Genomic DNA, 20,178 nt, shown 5'->3' with positions numbered 1-20,178 from the left:
ATTCATGGTTTTCCTATGAACAAAAATTCTGAAATTTTTAGTCCACAAAATTTTCTCAACAGAACTTCACAAAAATGATACCAACTACTCATAGGGATACATAGAGGGCATAACAAGCATTCAAACTACTTAGAACTCTAAGAATTCAACATACAAGGTCATCTACAGCAGCACCAAGAGTAGCTAATTATTCAAAATATAAACCACAAAAACAAAAACTAATTGGACAAACGGTGGAGTTACATACCAAGCAACAATCCCCTGAAACAGTTTCGGAAACGGAGCTTTGAGCAAAGAGATCGACATCCGCGGGTTTGAGAGCAAGAACATGGGAGAGAGAGCAATGGAGAATTTTTTCTAGAGGTAAGTGATGATGTGGTGTAAAGAGATAAGTGAGGGGGCCCATGTGGGGACCACAACCCACCAGGGCGCGCCTGGGGCCCTAGCGCGCCCAGGTGGGTTGTGCCCACCTGGTGCACCTCCCTTTGATGTTATTTGCACCAAAAAAATTTAAATATTCAGACGTATTAAATTTTCAGGGCATTCCGAGAACTTTTATTTTGGGGTCTTTTTTTATTGCACGGGAAATTCAGAAAACAGACAAAACATGGCATTTTATTTTATTTAACTAATAAAAACAGAAAACAAAAAGTAGGGACAGAAGGTAGTGCTTACTAAATTCATCAACTTCATACCGCTCAAAAATGATCCATTAATAAGGTTGATCAAGTCTTATTAACAACCACTTTCGATTAGCATGAAACCTAAGAACTTTCGTAAATCGCTAAGTTACCTCAATGGGGATATGAATGTCCCCAACAATAAGCATTTCATATTTCTTTTTGATAGTAGGGAGAGGTATTTGAAAACTTCCAATAGTGATTGTCGGAGATTTTTCAATAACATTAATACCATTCACTTGGAATTGTTTCTTCGGAAAGTGCATTGTATGCTCATTACCATTGATACGAAAAGTGACTTTGCTTTTATTGCAATCAATAACAGCCCCTGTAGTATTCAAGAAGGGTCTACCAAGGATAATCGACATGTTGTCGTCCTCGGTCATCTCAAGTATAACAAAGTTAGTCAAAATAGTAACATTAGCAACAACAACGGGCACATCCTCACAGATACCGATAGGTATGGCAGTTGATTTGTCAGCCATTTGCAAAGATTTTCAGTAGGTGTGAGTTTATTCAAATCAAGTCGTTTATATAAAGAGAAAGGCATAACACTAACACCAACTCCTAAATCACACAAGGCAATTTTCACATAATTCTTTTTGATGGAGTAAGGTATAGTTGGTATTCCCGGATCTCCAAGTTTTTTAGGTACTCAATCCTTAAAAGTCTAATTAGCAATCATAGTGGAGATTTCAGCTTCCGGTATTTTTCTTTTATTAATGATGATGTCTTTCATATACTTTGCATAAGGAGGCATTTTCAAGATATCAGTCAAGCGAGTACGCAAAAAGACTGGCCTCAGCATTTCAGCAAAGCGTTCAAATTCTTCATCATTGTTCCTTTTAGTTGACTTAGGTGGAAAAGGCATAGGTTTTTGAACCCACGGTTCTCTTTCTTTACCGTGTTTTCTAGCAACAAATTCTCTTTTGTCATACCTTTTATTCTTAGGTTGTGGGTTATCAAGATCAACAGGTGGTTCTATCTCAACATCATTGTCTGGTTCTTTATTATTTGGTTGAGTATTTTCATGAACATCAACATTATGTTTTTCATTATCACTAGGTGAGTGTTCATTACCAGACTGAGTTTCAGCATCAGAGATAGAAACTTCATTATCATTGTTAGGAGGTTTCTCTATTTCAGGTTCACTAGGAGCATGTGAAGTCCTATCATTTTTCTTTTTCTTTTTATTTTTAGAAGGACTAGGTGTAGTGATGTTGTTCCTTTGTGAATCATGTTCTATTCCTTTTGGGTGTCCCTCGGGATAAAGTGGTTCCTGAGTCATTTTACCTCCTCTAGTTGCAACCCTAACAACAAAGTCATGTATATTATTATTCATTTCATAAAGCAACTCTCTTTGAGATTTAACAACTTGTTATAACCGAGTTTGAACCATAGAAGCATGCTTTCCAACACCTCTAACATCATTTGAGATTCTAAATAACAAGTCACTCAAGCGAGCAATCATATCAGAATTATATTTCAATTGTTTCATAACATTTGCATTGAAGTGGTCTTGTTTTCTAATATAGTTTTCAAACTCATAAAGGCATTGGCTAGGATGCATATTGCGAGGATTCTCATTAACATTGAATTTCATAAGAGAATCTACGTCTACCACCTTAGGTAGCGGTGGTGTATTAAGTGTTGGGGAACGTAGTAATTTCAAAAAAAAATCCTACGCACACGCAAGATCATGTGATGCATAGCAACGAGACGGGAGAGTGTTGTCTACGTACCCAACGCAGACCGACTGCGGAAGCGCTGACACGACGTAGAGGAAGTAGTCGTACGTCTTCACGATCCAACCGATCAAGCACCGAAACTACGGCACCTCCGAGTTCGAGCACACGTTCAGCTCGATGACGATCCCCGGACTCCGATCCAGCAAAGTGTCGGGGAAGAGTTTCGTCAGCACGACGGCGTGGTGACGATCTTGATGAACTACCGCAGCAGGGCTTCGCCTAAACTCCGCTACAGTATTATCGAGGAATATGGTAGCAGGGGGCACCGCACACGGCTAAGGAATAGATCACGTGGATCAACTTGTGTGTCTAGAGGTGTCCCCTGCCTCCGTATATAAAGGAGCCAAGGGGGAGGGCTGGCCGGCCAAGGAGGAGGGCGCAGGAGAGTCCGACTCCCTCTAGGAGTAGGATTCCCCCCCCCCCAATCCTAGTCCAACTAGGATTCCTCGGAGGGGGAAAAGAGGAGGAGGGGGCCGGCCACCTCTCCTAGTCCTAATAGGACTAGGGGAAGGGGGAGGCGCGCAGCCCATCTAGGGCAGCCCCTTCTCTTTTCCACTAAGGCCCACCATGGCCCATATAGCTCCCGGGGGGTTCCGGTAACCCTCCCGGTATTCCGGTAAAATCCCGATTTCACCCGGAACACTTCCGATATCCAAACATAGGCTTCCAATATATCAATCTTTACGTCTCGACCATTTCGAGACTCCTCGTCATGTCCATGATCACATCCGGGACTCCGAACAACCTTCGGTACATCAAAATGTATAAACTCATAATATAACTGTCATCGTAACCTTAAGCGTGCAGACCCTACGGGTTCGAGAACAATGTAGACATGACCGAGACACGTCTCCGGTCAATAACCAATAGCGGGACCTGGATGCCCATATTGGCTCCTACATATTCTACAAAGATCTTTATCGGTCAGACCGCATAACAACATACGTTGTTCCTTTTGTCATCGGTATGTTACTTGCCCGAGATTCGATCGTCGGTATCCAATACCTAGTTCAATCTCGTTACCGGCAAGTCTATTTACTCATTCCGTAATACATCATCTCACAACTAACATATTAGTTGTAATGCTTGCAAGGCTTATGTGATGTGCATTACCGAGAGGGCCCAGAGATACCTCTCCGACAATCAGAGTGACAAAACCTAATCTCGAAATACGCCAACCCAACATGTACCATTGGAGACACCTGTAGTACTCCTTTATAATCACCCAGTTACGTTGTGACGTTTGGTAGTACCCAAAGTGTTCCTCCGGTAAACGGGAGTTGCATAATCTCATAGTTATAGGAACATGTATAAGTCATGAAGAAAGCAATAGCAACATACTGAACGATCGGGTGCTAAGCTAATGGAATGGGTCATGTCAACCAGATCATTCAACTAATGATGTGACCTCGTTAATCAAATAACAACTCATTGTTCATGGTTAGGAAACATAACCATCTTTGATTAACGAGCTAGTCAAGTAGAGGCATACTAGTGACACTTTGTTTGTCTATGTATTCACACATGTATTATGTTTCCGGTTAATACAATTCTAGCATGAATAATAAACATTTATCATGATTATAAGGAAATAAATAATAACTTTATTATTGCCTCTAGGGCATATTTCCTTCAGTCTCCCACTTGCACTAGAGTCAATAATCTAGATTACACTGTAATGATTCTAACACCCATGGAGCCTTGGTGCTGATCATGTTTTGCTCGTGGAAGAGGCTTAGTCAACGGGTCTGCAACATTCAGATCCGTATGTATCTTGCAAATCTTTATGTCTCCCACCTGGACTAGATCCCGGATGGAATTGAAGCGTCTCTTGATGTGTTTGGTCCTTTTGTGAAATCTGGATTCCTTTGCCAAGGCAATTGCACCAGTATTGTCACAAAAGATTTTCATTGGACCCGATGCACTAGGTATGACACCTAGATCGGATATGAACTCCTTCATCCAGACTCCTTCATTTGCTGCTTCCGAAGCAGCTATGTACTCCGCTTCACATGTAGATCCCGCTACGACGCTTTGTTTAGAACTGCACCAACTGACAGCTCCACCGTTTAATGTAAACACGTATCCGGTTTGCGATTTAGAATCGTCTGGATCAGTGTCAAAGCTTGCATCAACGTAACCTTTTACGGTGAGCTCTTTGTCACCTCCATATACGAGAAACATATCCCTAGTCCTTTTCAGGTATTTCAGGATGTTCTTGACTGCTGTCCAGTGATCCACTCCTGGATTACTTTGGTACCTCCCTGCTAAACTTATAGCAAGGCACACATCAGGTCTGGTACACAGCATTGCATACATGATAGAGCCTATGGCTGAAGCATAGGGAACATCTTTCATTTTCTCTCTATCTTCTGCAGTGGTCGGGCATTGAGTCTTACTCAATTTCACACCTTGTAACACAGGCAAGAACCCTTTCTTTGCTTGATCCATTTTGAACTTCTTCAAAATTTTGTCAAGGTATGTGCTTTGTGAAAGTCCAATTAAGCGTCTTGATCTATCTCTATAGATCTTAATGCCTAATATGTAAGCAGCTTCACCGAGGTCTTTCATTGAAAAACTCTTATTCAAGTATCCCTTTATGCTATCCAGAAATTCTATATCATTTCCAATTAGTAATATGTCATCCACATATAATATCAGAAATGCTACAGAGCTCCCACTCACTTTCTTGTAAATATAGGCTTCTCCGAAAGTCTGTATAAAACCAAATGCTTTGATCACACTATCAAAGCGTTTATTCCAACTCCGAGAGGCTTGCACCAGTCCATAAATGGACCGCTGGAGCTTGCACACTTTGTTAGCTCCCTTTGGATCGACAAAACCTTCCGGTTGCATCATATACAACTCTTCTTCTAGAAATCCATTCAGGAATGCAGTTTTGACATCCATCTGCCAAATTTCATAATCATAAAATGCGGCAATCGCTAACATGATTCGGACAGACTTAAGCATCGCTACGGGTGAGAAGGTCTCATCGTAGTCAACCCCTTGAACTTGTCGAAAACCTTTCGCGACAAGTCGAGCTTTGTAGACAGTAACATTACCATCAGCGCCAGTCTTCTTCTTGAAGATCCATTTATTCTCAATTGCTTGCCGATCATCGGGCAAGTCAACCAAAGTCCATACTTTGTTCTCATACATGGATCCCATCTCAGATTTCATGGCTTCAAGCCACTTTGCGGAATCTGGGCTCACCATCGCTTCTTCATAGTTCGTAGGTTCATCATGATCTAGTAGCATGACTTCCAGAACTGGATTACCGTACCACTCTGGTGCGTATCTTACTCTGGTTGATCTACGAGGTTCAGTAGTATCTTGTTCTGAAGTTTCATGATCATTATCATTAACTTCCTCACTTATTGGTGTAGGTGTCATAGAAACAGTTTTCTGTGATGTACTACTTCCCAACAAGGGAGCAGGTACAGTTACCTCGTCAAGTTCTACTTTCCTCCCACTCACTTCTTTCGAGAGAAACTCCTTCTCAAGAAAGTTTCCGAATTTAGCAACAAAAGTCTTGCCTTCGGATCTGTGATAGAAGGTGTATCCAATAGTTTCCTTTGGATATCCTATGAAGACACATTTCTCCGATTTGGGTTCGAGCTTATCAGGTTGAAGCTTTTTCACATAAGCATCGCAGCCCCAAACTTTCAGAAACGACAACTTTGGTTTCTTGCCAAACCACAGTTCATAAGGCGTCGTCTCAACGGATTTTGATGGTGCCCTGTTCAATGTGAATGCGACCGTCTCTAGAGCGTATCCCCAAAATGATAGCGGTAAATCAGTAAGAGACATCATAGATCGCACCATATCTAGTAAAGTACGATTACGACGTTCGGACACACCATTACGCTGTGGTGTTCCGGGTGGCGTGAGTTGCGAAACTATTCCACAATTTTTCAAATGTACACCAAACCCGTAACTCAAATATTCTCCTCCACGATCAGATCGTAGAAACTTTATTTTCTTGTTACGATGATTTTCCACTTCACTCTGAAATTCTTTGAACTTTTCAAATGTTTCAGACTTATGTTTCATTAAGTAGATATAACCATATCTGCTTAAATCATCTGTGAAGGTGAGAAAATAACGATATCCGCCACGAGCCTCAATATTCATTGGACCACATACATCTGTATGTATGATTTCCAACAAATCTGTTGCTCTCTCCATAGTACCGGAGAGCGGTGTTTTAGTCATCTTGCCCATGAGGCACGGTTCGCAAGTACCAAGCGATTCATAATCAAGTGGTTCCAAAAGTCCATCAGTATGGAGTTTCTTCATGCGCTTTACACCGATATGACCTAAACGGCAGTGCCACAAATAAGTTGCACCATCATTATCAACTCTGCATCTTTTGGCTTCAACATTATGAATATGTGTATCACTACTCTCGAGATTCAATAAGAATAGACCACTCTTCAAGGGTGCGTGACCATAAAAGATATTACTCATATAAATAGAACAACCATTATTCTCTGATTTAAATGAATAACCGTCTCGCATCAAACAAGATCCAGATATAATGTTCATGCTTAACGCTGGCACCAAATAACAATTATTTAGGTCTAATACTAATCCCGAAGGTAGATGTAGAGGTAGCGTGCCGACCGCGATCACATCGACTTTGGAACCGTTTCCCACGCGCATCGTCACCTCGTCCTTAGCCAATCTTCGCTTAATCCGTAGCCCCTGTTTCGTGTTGCAAATATTAGCAACAGAACCAGTATCAAATACCCAGGTGCTACTGCGAGCATTAGTAAGGTACACATCAATAACATGTATATCATATATACCTTTGTTCACCTTGCCATCCTTCTTATCCGCCAAATACTTTGGGCAGTTCCGCTTCCAGTGACCAGTCTGCTTGCAGTAGAAGCACTCAGTTTTAGGCTTAGGTCCAGACTTGGGTTTCTTCTCTTGAGCAGCAACTTGCTTGCTGTTCTTCTTGAAGTTCCCCTTCTTCTTCCCTTTGCCCTTTTTCTTGAAACTAGTGGTTTTGTTAACCATCAACACTTGATGCTCCTTTTTGATTTCTACCTCCGCAGCTTTCAGCATTGCGAAGAGCTCGGGAATAGTCTTGTTCATCCCTTGCATATTATAGTTCATCACGAAGCTCTTGTAGCTTGGTGGCAGTGATTGGAGAATTCTGTCAATGACGCAATCATCTGGAAGATTAACTCCCAATTGAATCAAGTGATTATTATACCCAGACATTTTGAGTATATGCTCACTGACAGAACTGTTCTCTTCCATCTTGCAGCTATAGAACTTATTGGAGACTTCATATCTCTCAATCCGGGCATTTGCTTGAAATATTAACTTCAACTCCTGAAACATCTCATATGCTCCATGACGTTCAAAACGTCGTTGAAGTCCCGATTCTAAGCCGTAAAGCATGGCACACTGAACTATCGAGTAGTCATCAGCTTTGCTCTGCCAGACGTTCATAACATCTGGTGTTGCTCCAGCAACAGGCCTGGCACCCAGCGGTGTTTCTAGGACGTAATTCTTCTGTGCAGCAATGAGGGTAATCCTCAAGTTACGGACCCAGTCCGTGTAATTGCTACGATCATCTTTCAACTTTGCTTTCTCAAGGAACGCATTAAAATTTAACGGAACAACAGCACGAGCCATCTATCTACAATCAACATAAACAAGCAAGATACTATCAGGTACTAAGTTCATGATAAATTTAAGTTCAATTAATCATATTACTTAAGAACTCCCACTTAGATAGACATCCCTCTAATCCTCTAAGTGATCACGTGATCCAAATCAACTAAACCATGTCCGATCATCACGTGAGATGGAGTAGTTTCATCGGTGAACATCATTATGTTGATCATATCTACTATATGATTCACGCTCGACCTTTCGGTCTCCGTGTTCCAAGGCCATATCTGTATATGCTTGGCTCGTCAAGTATAACCTGAGTATTCCGCGTGTGCAACTGTTTTGCACCCGTTGTATTTGAACGTAGAGCCTATCACACCCGATCATCACGTGGTGTCTCAGCACGAAGAACTTTCGCAACGGTGCATACTCAGGGAGAACACTTCTTGATAATTTAGTGAGAGATCATCTTATAATGCTACCGTCAATCAAAGCAAGATAAGATGCATAAAAAGATAAACATCACATGCAATCAATATAAGTGATATGATATGGCCATCATCATCTTGTGCTTGTGATCTCCATCTCCGAAGCACCGTCATGACCACCATCGTCACCGGCGCGACACCTTGATCTCCATCGCAGCATTGTTGTCGTCTCGCCAATCTTATGCTTCCACGACTATCACTACCGTTTAGTAGTAAAGTAAAGCATTACATCGCGATTGCATTGCATACAATAAAGCGACAACCATATGGCTCCTGCCAGTTGCCGATAACTTGGTTACAAAACATGATCATCTCATACAATAAAATTCAGCATCATGCTTTGACCATATCACATCACAACATGCCCTGCAAAAACAAGTTAGACGTCCTCTACTTTGTTGTTGCAAGTTTTACGTGGCTGCTACGGGCTTTAAGCAAGAACTAATCTCACCTACGCATCAAAACCACAACGATAGTTTGTCAAATAGACTCTGTTTTAACCTTCGCAAGGACCGGGCGTAGCCATACTTGGTTCAACTAAAGTTGGAGAGACAGTCGCCCGCAAGCCATCTATGTGCAAAGCACGTCGAGGGAACCGGTCTCGCGTAAGCGTACGCGTAAGGTTGGTCCGGGTCGTCTCGTCCAACAATATCGCCGAACCAAAGTATGACATGCTGGTAGGCAGTATGACTTGTATCGTCCACAACTCACTTGTGTTCTACTCGTGCATATAACATCAACATAAATAACCTAGGCTCGGATGCCACTGTTGGGGAACGTAGTAATTTCAAAAAATTTCCTACGCACACGCAAGATCATGTGATGCATAGCAACGAGACGGGAGAGTGTTGTCTACGTACCCAACGCAGACCGACTGCGGAAGCGCTGACACGACGTAGAGGAAGTAGTCGTACGTCTTCACGATCCAACCGATCAAGCACCGAAACTACGGCACCTCCGAGTTCGAGCACACGTTCAGCTCGATGACGATCCCCGGACTCCGATCCAGCAAAGTGTCGGGGAAGAGTTCCGTCAGCACGACGGCGTGGTGACGATCTTGATGAACTACCGCAGCAGGGCTTCGCCTAAACTCCGCTACAGTATTATCGAGGAATATGGTGGCAGGGGGCACCGCACACGGCTAAGGAATAGATCACGTGGATCAACTTGTGTGTCTAGAGGTGTCCCCTGCCTCCGTATATAAAGGAGCCAAGGGGGAGGGCTGGCCGGCCAAGGAGGAGGGCGCAGGAGAGTCCTACTCCCTCTGGGAGTAGGATTCCCCCCCCCCCCCAATCCTAGTCCAACTAGGATTCCTCGGAGGGGGAAAAGAGGAGGAGGGGGCCGGCCACCTCTCCTAGTCCTAATAGGAATAGGGGAAGGGGGAGGCATGCAGCCCATCTAGGGCAGCCCCTTCTCTTTTCCACTAAGGCCCACTATGGCCCATATAGCTCCCGGGGGGTTCCGGTAACCCTCCCGGTATTCCGGTAAAATCCCGATTTCACCCGGAACACTTCCGATATCCAAACATAGGCTTCCAATATATCAATCTTTACGTCTCGACCATTTCGAGACTCCTCGTCATGTCCATGATCACATCCAGGACTCCGAACAACCTTCGGTACATCAAAATGTATAAACTCATAATATAACTGTCATCGTAACCTTAAGCGTGCGGACCCTACGGGTTCGAGAACAATGTAGACATGACCGAGACACGTCTCCGGTCAATAACCAATAGCGGGACCTGGATGCCCATATTGGCTCCTACATATTCTACGAAGATCTTTATCGGTCAGACCGCATAACAACATACGTTGTTCCTTTTGTCATCGGTATGTTACTTGCCCGAGATTCGATCGTCGGTATCCAATACCTAGTTCAATCTCGTTACCGGCAAGTCTCTTTACTCGTTCCGTAATACATCATCTCACAACTAACATATTAGTTGTAATGCTTGCAAGGCTTATGTGATGTGCATTACCGAGAGGGCCCAGAGATACCTCTCCGACAATCGGAGTGACAAAACCTAATCTCGAAATACGCCAACCCAACATGTACCATTGGAGACACCTGTAGTACTCCTTTATAATCACCCAGTTACGTTGTGACGTTTGGTAGTACCCAAAGTGTTCCTCCGGTAAACGGGAGTTGCATAATCTCATAGTTGTAGGAACATGTATAAGTCATGAAGAAAGCAATAGCAACATACTGAACGATCGGGTGCTAAGCTAATGGAATGGGTCATGTCAACCAGATCATTCAACTAATGATGTGACCTCGTTAATCAAATAACAACTCATTGTTCATGGTTAGGAAACATAACCATCTTTGATTAACGAGCTAGTCAAGTAGAGGCATACTAGTGACACTTTGTTTGTCTATGTATTCACACATGTATTATGTTTCCGGTTAATACAATTCTAGCATGAATAATAAACATTTATCATGATTATAAGGAAATAAATAATAACTTTATTATTGCCTCTAGGGCATATTTCCTTCATTAAGCCCATGTATTTCTTCAATAGGAGGTAAATTTTTTACATCCTTAGCTTTAATACCTTTTTCCTTTGTAGATTTCTTTGCCTCTTGCACATATTCAGGACTGAGATATAATATACCCCTCTTCTTCGGAGTGGGTTTAGGCGGTGGTTCAGGAAGAGTCCAATCATCATAATTTTTCAATATGTTATTCAATAATTCTTCATCTTGTCCAACAGTTCGTCCCCTGAAAACACAACCAACACAACTATCTAGGAAGTCCCTAGAAGCATCGGTTAGTCCACTATAGAAGATATCAAGTATTTCATTTTTCTTAAGAGGATGATCAGGCAGAGCATTAAGTAATTGGCAAAGCCTCCCCCAAGCTTGTGGGAGACTCTCTTCTTTAATTTGAACAAAGTTAAATATTTTCCTGCAAGGCAGCTTGTTTCTTGTGAACAGGGAAATATTTTTCAGAGAAGTAATAAATCATATACTGAGGACTACACACACAACCAGGGGCAAGAGTATTGTGCCAAGCTTTAGCATCACCCTTTAATGAGAACGGAAATAATTTGAGAATAAAGTAATAGTGAGTTTTCTCATCATGAGTAAAAAGGGTGGCAATGTCATTCAACTTAGTAAGATGTGCCATAATAGTTTCAGTTTCATAACCATGGAAAGGATTAGATTCAACCAAAGTAATTAACTCTGGGTCGACAGAGAATTTGTAATCCTTATCATCAATAAAGATAGTTGAAGTAGCAAACTTAGGATCACATTTCATTCTAGCATTCAGAGATTTTTCTTTATACTTGCATAATAATTTCTCTAAATCATCTCTATCCCTACAAGCAAGAATATCTCTAGTTGTCTCCTCATTCATAACATAACCTTCCGGTACCTTAGGCAATTCATATCTATGAAGGATAGTTCTAGCAGGTGTTTCAGGAGATTCAGTTTCAAGCTCATCATCAGATTCAACAACATCATGTTGTATTACTCTAGCAATTTGTTTATCAAGAAATTTACCAAGTGGCACATCATCATTGTCAAGCAAGGTACTAGCATCATCATAAGCATTATCCATAGCAGAAGTAGCATCATTAGTAACTTGCGACATATCAGAATTAATAGCATGTGGTGGTGTTGCAAGTTTACTTATAACAGAAGGTGAATCTAAAGCAGAACTGGATGGCAGTTCCTTACCTCCCCTCGTCTTTGAGGGGAAAATCTTAGTCTTAGCATCCTTTAGATTCTTCATAGTGATGATATGATAATAATCCCAAGTGACTCAACAAATATAGCTATGCTCCCCGGCAACGGCGCCAAAAAAAGGTCTTGATATATAACCCACAAGTATAGGGGATCGCAACAGTTTTCGAGGGTAGAGTATTCGACCCAAATTTATAGATTCGACACAAGGGGAGCCAAAGAATGTTTGAAGGTATTAGCAGCTGAGTTGTCAATTCAACCACACCCGGAGATTAATTATCTACAACAAAGTGATCAGTAGCAAAGTAGTATGATAGTTTTGATAATAGTAGCAGCAACAACGGTAACGATAACAGTAACAGTGATAGCAGTAATTTTGTAGCAAGTGTAACAGTGATGATAGCAGTAGTAACTTAGCAAGAACAATATAAGATAAATTCGTAGGCATTGGATCGGTGACTTGTTGGATGATATTCACCATGAGACAGTTATAACCTAGGGCGATACATCAGTAGCTCTAGTTCATCAATATAATGTAGGCATGTATTCCATAAATAGTCATACGTGCTTATGGAAAGAACTTGCATGACATCTTTTGTCCTACCCTCCCGTGGCAGCGGGGTCCTATTGGAAACTAAGGGATGTTAAGTCCTCCTTTTAATAGACAACCGGAACAAAGCATTAACACATATTGAATACATGAACTCCTCAAACTACGGTCATCACCGGGAGTGGTCCCGACTATTGTCACTCCGGGGTCGCTGGATCATAACACGTAGTAGGTGACTATAACTTGCAAGATCAAATCTAGAACATGGATATGATGGTGATAACATAAACGGTTCAAATCTAAAATCATGGCACCCGGGCCCAAAGTGACAAGCATTAAGCATGGCAAAGGCATAGCAACATCAATCTTAGAACATAGTGGATACTAGGGATCAAGCCCTAACAAAACTAACTCGATTACATGATGAATGTCATCCAACTCCTCACCGACCAGCGAGCCTACAAAGGAATTATTCACTCCCGGTGGGGAGCATCAAGGAATTGGTGATGGAGAAGGGTTGGTGATAACGAAGAACAAAGATCCCCCTCTTTGGAGCCCCAAACGGACTCCAGATCTGGCCTCCCGATGAAGAACAGGAGGTGACGGCGGCTCCGTCTCGTGGATCGTGGTAATTCTTTCTCCCTGATTTTTTCTAGAAAAATAGGATTTTATAGCATCGGTTTCAGAGTCTGCGGGGCCACTAGGTGGGGACAACCCACGTGGGCACGCCAGGAGAGGGGGGCGCGCCCTGGTGGGTGATACGTCTCTGTCGTATCTATAATTTTTTATTGTTCCATGCCAATATTCTACAACTTTGATATACTTTTGGCAACTTTTTATACTATTTTTGGGACTAACATATTGATCCAGTGCCTAGTGCTAGTTCCTGTTTGTTGCATGTTTTTTGTTTCGCAGAATATCCATATCAAATGGAGTCCAAGCAGGATAAAAACTGACGGAGATTTTTTTGGAATATATATGATTTTTGGGAAGAAAAATCCACGCGAGACGATGCCCGAGGGGGCCACGAGGCAGGGGGCATGCCCTAGGGGGGCAGGCGCGCCCCTGACCCTTGTGGCCACCCCGTAAGGCGGTTGATGCCCTTCTTTCTCCACAAGAAAGCTAATATCGGATAGAGATTGTGTTAAAATTTCAGCCCAATCGGAGTTACGGATCTCCGGGAATATAAGGAACGATGAAAGGGTAGAATCTGAGAACGCAGAAACAGAGAGAGACGGAGAAACATATCCAATCTCGGAGGGGCTCTCGCCCCTCCCATGCCATGGAGGCCATGGACCAGAGGGGGAACCCTTCTCCCATCTAGGGAGAAGGTCAAGGAAGAAGAAGAAGGAGGGGGACTCTCTCCCCCTCGCTTCCGGTGGCGCCGGAGTGCCACCTGGGGCCATCATCATCACCGCAATCTACACCAACAACTTCACCGCCATCATCGCCAACTCTTCCCCCCTCTATGTAGCGGTGTAACCCCTCTCTTACCTGTTGTAAACTCTACTTAAACATGGTGCTCAACGCTATATATTATTTCCCAATGATGTATGGCTATCCTATGATGTTTGAGTAGATCCGTTTTGTCCTATGGGTTATTTGATGATCGTGATTGGTTTGAGTTGCATGTTTTATTATTGGTGCTGTCCTATGGTGCTCTCCGTGTCACGCAAGCGTGAGGGACTCCCACTGTAGGGTTTTGCAATATGTTCATGATTTGCTTATGGTGGGTGGCATGAGTGACAGAAGCACATACCCGAGTAAGTAGGTTGTTTGCGTATGGGATAAAGAGGACTTGATACTTTAATGTTGTGGTTGGGTTTTACCTTAATGATCTTTAGTAGTTGCGGATGCTTGCTAGAGTTCCAATCATAAGTGCATATGATCCAAGTAGAGAAAGTATGTTAGCTTATGCCTCTCCCTTAAATAAAATTGCAATAATGATTACCGGTCTAGTTATCGATTGCCTAGGGATAAATAACTTTCTTGTAACAAAAAGCTCTTTACTAAAACTAACTTAGTTGTGTCTTTACCTAAACAGCCCCTACTTTTTATTTACATAATCTTTATTATCTTGCAAACCTATCCAACAACACCTACAAAGTACTTCTAGTTTCATACTTGTTCTAGGTAAAGCGAACATCAAGCGTGCGTAGAGTTGTATCGGTGGTTGATAGAACTTGACGGAATATTTGTTCTGCCTTTAGCTCCTCATTGGGTTCGACACTCCTACTTATCAAAAACTGTTGCGATCCCCTATACTTGTGGGTTATCAGTGGGTTGTGCCCACCCAGGTGTCCCTCTCCGGTAGGTCTTGACTCCAGAAATTCTTGTTTATTGTATACAAATTCCTCGTAAAGTTTCGTTCCATTCCGAGAACTTTTATTTCTGCACAAAAACAACACCATGGTAGTTCTACTGAAAACATCGTCAGTCCGGAGTTAGTTTCATTCAAATCATGCAAATTAGAGTCCAAAACAAGAGGAAAAGCATTAGGAAAAGTAGATACGTTGGACACGTATCAGTGTACCCAACACACCCAATACAATGGTAAATTGTATAGGTGCACTAGTTCGGCGAAGAGATGGTGATACAAGCGTAGTATGGATGGTAGATATAGGTTTTTGTAATCTGAAAATATAAAAACAGGAAGGTAACGAGTGGTAAAAGTGAGCGAAAATGGTATTGCAATGCTTGGAAACAATGCCTAGGGTTCATACTTTCACCAGTGCAAGTTCTCTCAACAATGGTAACATAATTAGATCATATAACAATCCCTCAACGTGCAACAAAGAGTCACTCCAAAATCACTAATAGCGGAGAACAAATGAAGAGATTATTGTAGGGTACGAAACCACCTCAAAGTTATTCTTTCTGATCGATCTATTGGGCTATTCGTATAAGTGTCACAAACAACCCTAGAGTTCGTACTAAAATAACACCTTAAGACACACATCAACCAAAACCCTAATGTCACCTAGATACTCCAATGTCACCACAAGTATATGCGGGTTTGATTATACGATATGCATCACACACAATCTCAGATTCATCTATTCAAACCAACACAAAGAACTTCAAAGGGTGCCCCAAAGTTTCTACTAGAGAGTCAAGACGAAACGTGTGCCAACCCCTATGCATAAGTTCACAAGGTCATAGAACCCGCAAGTTGATCACCAAAACATACATCAAGTAGATCACGTGAATATCCCATTGTCACCACAGATAAACACATGCAAGACATACATCAAGTATTCTTAGATCCTTAAAGACTCAATCCGATAAGATAACTTCAAAGGGAAAACTCAATCCATTACAAGAAGGTAGAGGGGGAGAAACATCATAAGATCCAACTATAATAGCAAAGCTCGTTGTACATCAAGATCGTGCCAAATCAAGAACACGAGAGAGAGAGAGGGATCAAACACATAGCTACTGGTACATACCCTCAGCCCCGAGGGTGAACTACTCCCTCCTCGTCATGGAGAGCGCCGGGATGACGGAGATGGCCACCGGTGATGGTTTCCCCCTCCCGCAGGGTGCCGGAATAGGGTCCCGATTGGTCTTTGGTGGCTACAGAGGCTTGTAGCGGCGAAACTCCCGATCTAGGTTTATTTCTAGGGGTTTCTATATTTATAGGAATTTTTGGCACCGAGAACAAGTCAGGGGGGTCCATGAGTCAAGCACAAGGACGGAGGACGTGCCCGGGGGGTAGGGCGCACTCTCCACCCTTGTGGAGGCCTCGTGGCTCTTCTCACAAAACTCTTTTGCTTCAGGGACTTCTTCTGGTCCATAAAAAATCACCGTAAATTTTCAGCTCAATTAGACTCCGTTTGATATTCCTTTTCTGCGAAACTCAAAAACAAGAAAAAAACAGAAACTGGCACTGGGCTCTAGGTTAATAGTTTAGTCCCAAAAATCATATAAAAAAGCATATAAAACATCCAAGATTGATAATATAATAGCATGGAACATTAAAAAATTATAGGTACGTTCGAGATGTGTCAATGTCAAGCCGGCTTCTACACCAATGCCTGTCAAATGTCAACTTGACATTGATCCCAATGGTAAAGCGGTGGATCAAAAGGTATATCGTTCTATGATTGGCTCCTTGCTTTACCTTTGTGCATCTAGACCGGATATCATGTTGAGTGTGGGAATTTGTGCACGGTTTCAAGCCTCACCTAAGGAAAGCCACTATGTGGCAGTCAAGCGAATCTTTCGATATTTGGCTCATAACCCAAACTTTGGCTTATGGCACCCTAGAGGAGCAAACTTCAACCTCGTGGGCTTTTCAGATTGGGATTGGGCGGGAGACAAAGTGGATAGGAAGTCAACTTCTGGAGGTGCCAATTTCTTGGTTGCTCTTTGGTGAGTTGGTTTTCTAAGAAGCAAAGTTGTGTGTCTCTCTCCTCCACTGAAGCCGAGTATGTGGCCGCCGGTAGTTGTTGTGCTCAACTTCTATGAATGAGGCAAACTTTAAAGGATTACGGTGTCATTTGTGACAAAGTGCCTCTTTGGTGTGACAATGAAAGTGCCATCAAGATTTCTCTCAACCCGGTGCAACACTTCAAGAAGAAGCATATTGAGATTCGGTATCACTTCATCCAGGATCACATTAGGAGAGGGGATATTGAGTTTAACTATGTCAACACTCATGATAACCTTGCAGATATTTTCACAAAGCCTTTGGATGAAGCAAGGTTTCGTGAGTTAAGGCATAAGCTAAATATCATTGATTTGAGCAATGTGGCTTGAACCTTTGCACACCCCACCATACTCATCTTGATGTGTTATTTAGGTGTAGGCATGGACATAGGGGGAGTGTTGTTCTCTCAATGAACTCTCCCTCCCACCATTATGCATAAATTGATCAACTCTTTCACATTAGCCATTGTTGATGGTACTGATGTCTACTACGCAACTTTATTCTTGTAGACACGTGTTGGGCCTCCAAGCGCAGAGTTTTGTAGGACAGCGGCAATTTTCCCTCAAGTGGATGACCAAAGGTTTATCAATCCGTGTGAGGCGTAGGATGAAGATGGTCTCTCTCAAACAACCCTACAACCAAATAATAAAAAGTCTCTTATGTCCCCAACACACCAAATACAATGGTAATTTGTATAGGTGCACTAGTTCGGCGAAGAGACGGTGATACAAGTGTAATAATGATAGTAGATATTGATTTTTCTAATATGAACAATAAAAAACAACAAGGTAGCAAGTAACAAAAGTGAGCACAAACGGTATTGCAATGCTTGAAAATGAGGCCCAGGGTCCATACTTTCACTAGTGCAATCTCTCAACAATGCTAATATAATTAGATCATATAACCATCCCTCAACGTGAGATGAAGAATCACTCCAAGGTTCTTATCTAGCGGAGAACATAAGATGGAATTGTTTGTAGGGTACGAAACCACCTTGAAGCTATTCTTTCCGATCGATCTATCCAAGAGTTTGTACTAAGATAACACCAAATAATTTTAGATTCACAATACTCAATCCAACACAAAGAACCTCAAAGAGTGCCCCAAGATTTCTACCGGAGAAACAAAGACAAGAACGTGCATCAACCCCTATGTGTAGATTACCCCAATGTCACCTCGGGAATCCGTGAGTTGAGTGCCAAAACATATATCGAGTGAATCAAAATAATACCCCATTGTCACCACGAGTATTCATATGCAAGACATATATCAAGTGCTCTCAAATCCATAAAAGTATTCAATCCGATAAAACTAAATCTCAAAGGGAAAACTCAATTCATCACAACAAGTTAGAGAGGGGAAAACACCATATGATCTTACTATATTAACAAAGCCCGCGATACATCAAGATCATGAGATCTCAAGAACACGAGAGAGAGAGAGATTAAACACATAGCTACTGGTACAAACCCTCAACCCCGAGGGTGGACTACTCCCTCCTCATCATGGTGGCCGCCGGGATGATGAAGATGGCCACCGTTGATGATTTACCCCTCCGGCAGGGTGCCGGAACGGGGTCTAGATTGGTTTTCGATGGCTACAAAGGCTTGCGGCGGTGGAACTTCTGATCTAGGGTTACCCCGATGGTTTTTGGAATATTTGAGAATTTATAGGGCGAAGAGGGCGCATGGGAGGCCACCGAGATGGGCACAACCCACCTGGGCGCGCCTGGGCCCCCAGGCACGCCCTGGTGGGTTGTGCCCCCCTCGGGGCACTCCTAGGTGCTTCTTTGGCCCACTGGATGTCTTCTGGTCCAAAAAAGTCCACAAAAAGTTTCACAGTGTTTGGACTCCGTTTGATATTGATTTCCTGCGATGTAAAAAACAAGCAAAAAACATCAACTGGTACTGGGCACTGGGTCAATAGGTTAGTCCCAAAAAATGATATAAAGTTGCTATAAAATGATTGTAAAACATCCAAGAATGATAATATATTAGCATGAATACTTTATAAATTATAGATACGTTGGAGACGTATCAGGTGCTTGTGCTTCAAAGATGAGTTTTGGTCATGGGCCCAATGACAATTCTTCACGGTGCCATACCAATTGACTCAAACATAGGTGGCTCCGGCCACCGCCCTCTCGTCATGAGAAGTTTTGGTTCATTGTTTGGTCCTTGTTGTCTCTTTGCTTTCTTTTGGACCTTGTTCGTGTTTAAGTTGCTTCTTTTGTAGTCTCTCTTGGGAGTCCGTTTGGTTGAAGTTTGTATTGCAAAGGCCTTGTGTTTCTTTTTGTCGAAGCGTGCACTTTCTTGGGTTTGCGGTACTACCGTGGCACGCCACAGTACTACCGCTGGAGGTGGGTGGCTCTTGTGCTCGCACAGCTGCGACCACGGCAGGGTACTACCACTTCCATCGCGGCAGTAATTTTTTGCTGCCATTGGTAGAGCAGTACTACCGCCTAGTGTGCGGTACTATCGCCCGGGCGGAACTACCGCGATGATCTGCGGTACTACCGCGCTGTCGAGACTGCGTGGGGGTTAAGCGCGGGCAGCACCCATTCATCCCTTCCCCTCACCTCGTCTCTCTCTCTCTCTCCTGCCCAAGAACATCGACGGAGGACCTCGCCGGATCTCATTCTTCGGCCACTCTCCTCTCATTTCAACTGGTGGGATCGATCCCCACCTCGCCCTCTTGCCATGGACCCTGGTATCTCCCCTTGTCCCTCTCTCTTTGCCTCTTTATTTTGCTTCTAGGTTTTGGGAGATGCATGGGTAGGTAATGTGATTTTTGGCTAAATCTTTGCAAGAGGAGATTGTTGGAGAGTGCTCGTGTAGTAGATATGCTATTTGGTGTGATACAACTACGTAGTTTTGATCAACGATAGTACCGATTCATCTCTACGGATGTTCTAAGATGCATTCTTGCAAGATCCGCCCCGAGCGGTACT

Source organism: Triticum urartu, chromosome 4A (genome assembly GCF_056163025.1).
Source record: "Triticum urartu cultivar PI428250 chromosome 4A, HENAU_Tu73, whole genome shotgun sequence".
Classification (NCBI taxonomy): domain Eukaryota; kingdom Viridiplantae; phylum Streptophyta; class Magnoliopsida; order Poales; family Poaceae; genus Triticum; species Triticum urartu.
Note: the sequence above shows the minus strand (reverse complement) of the source record.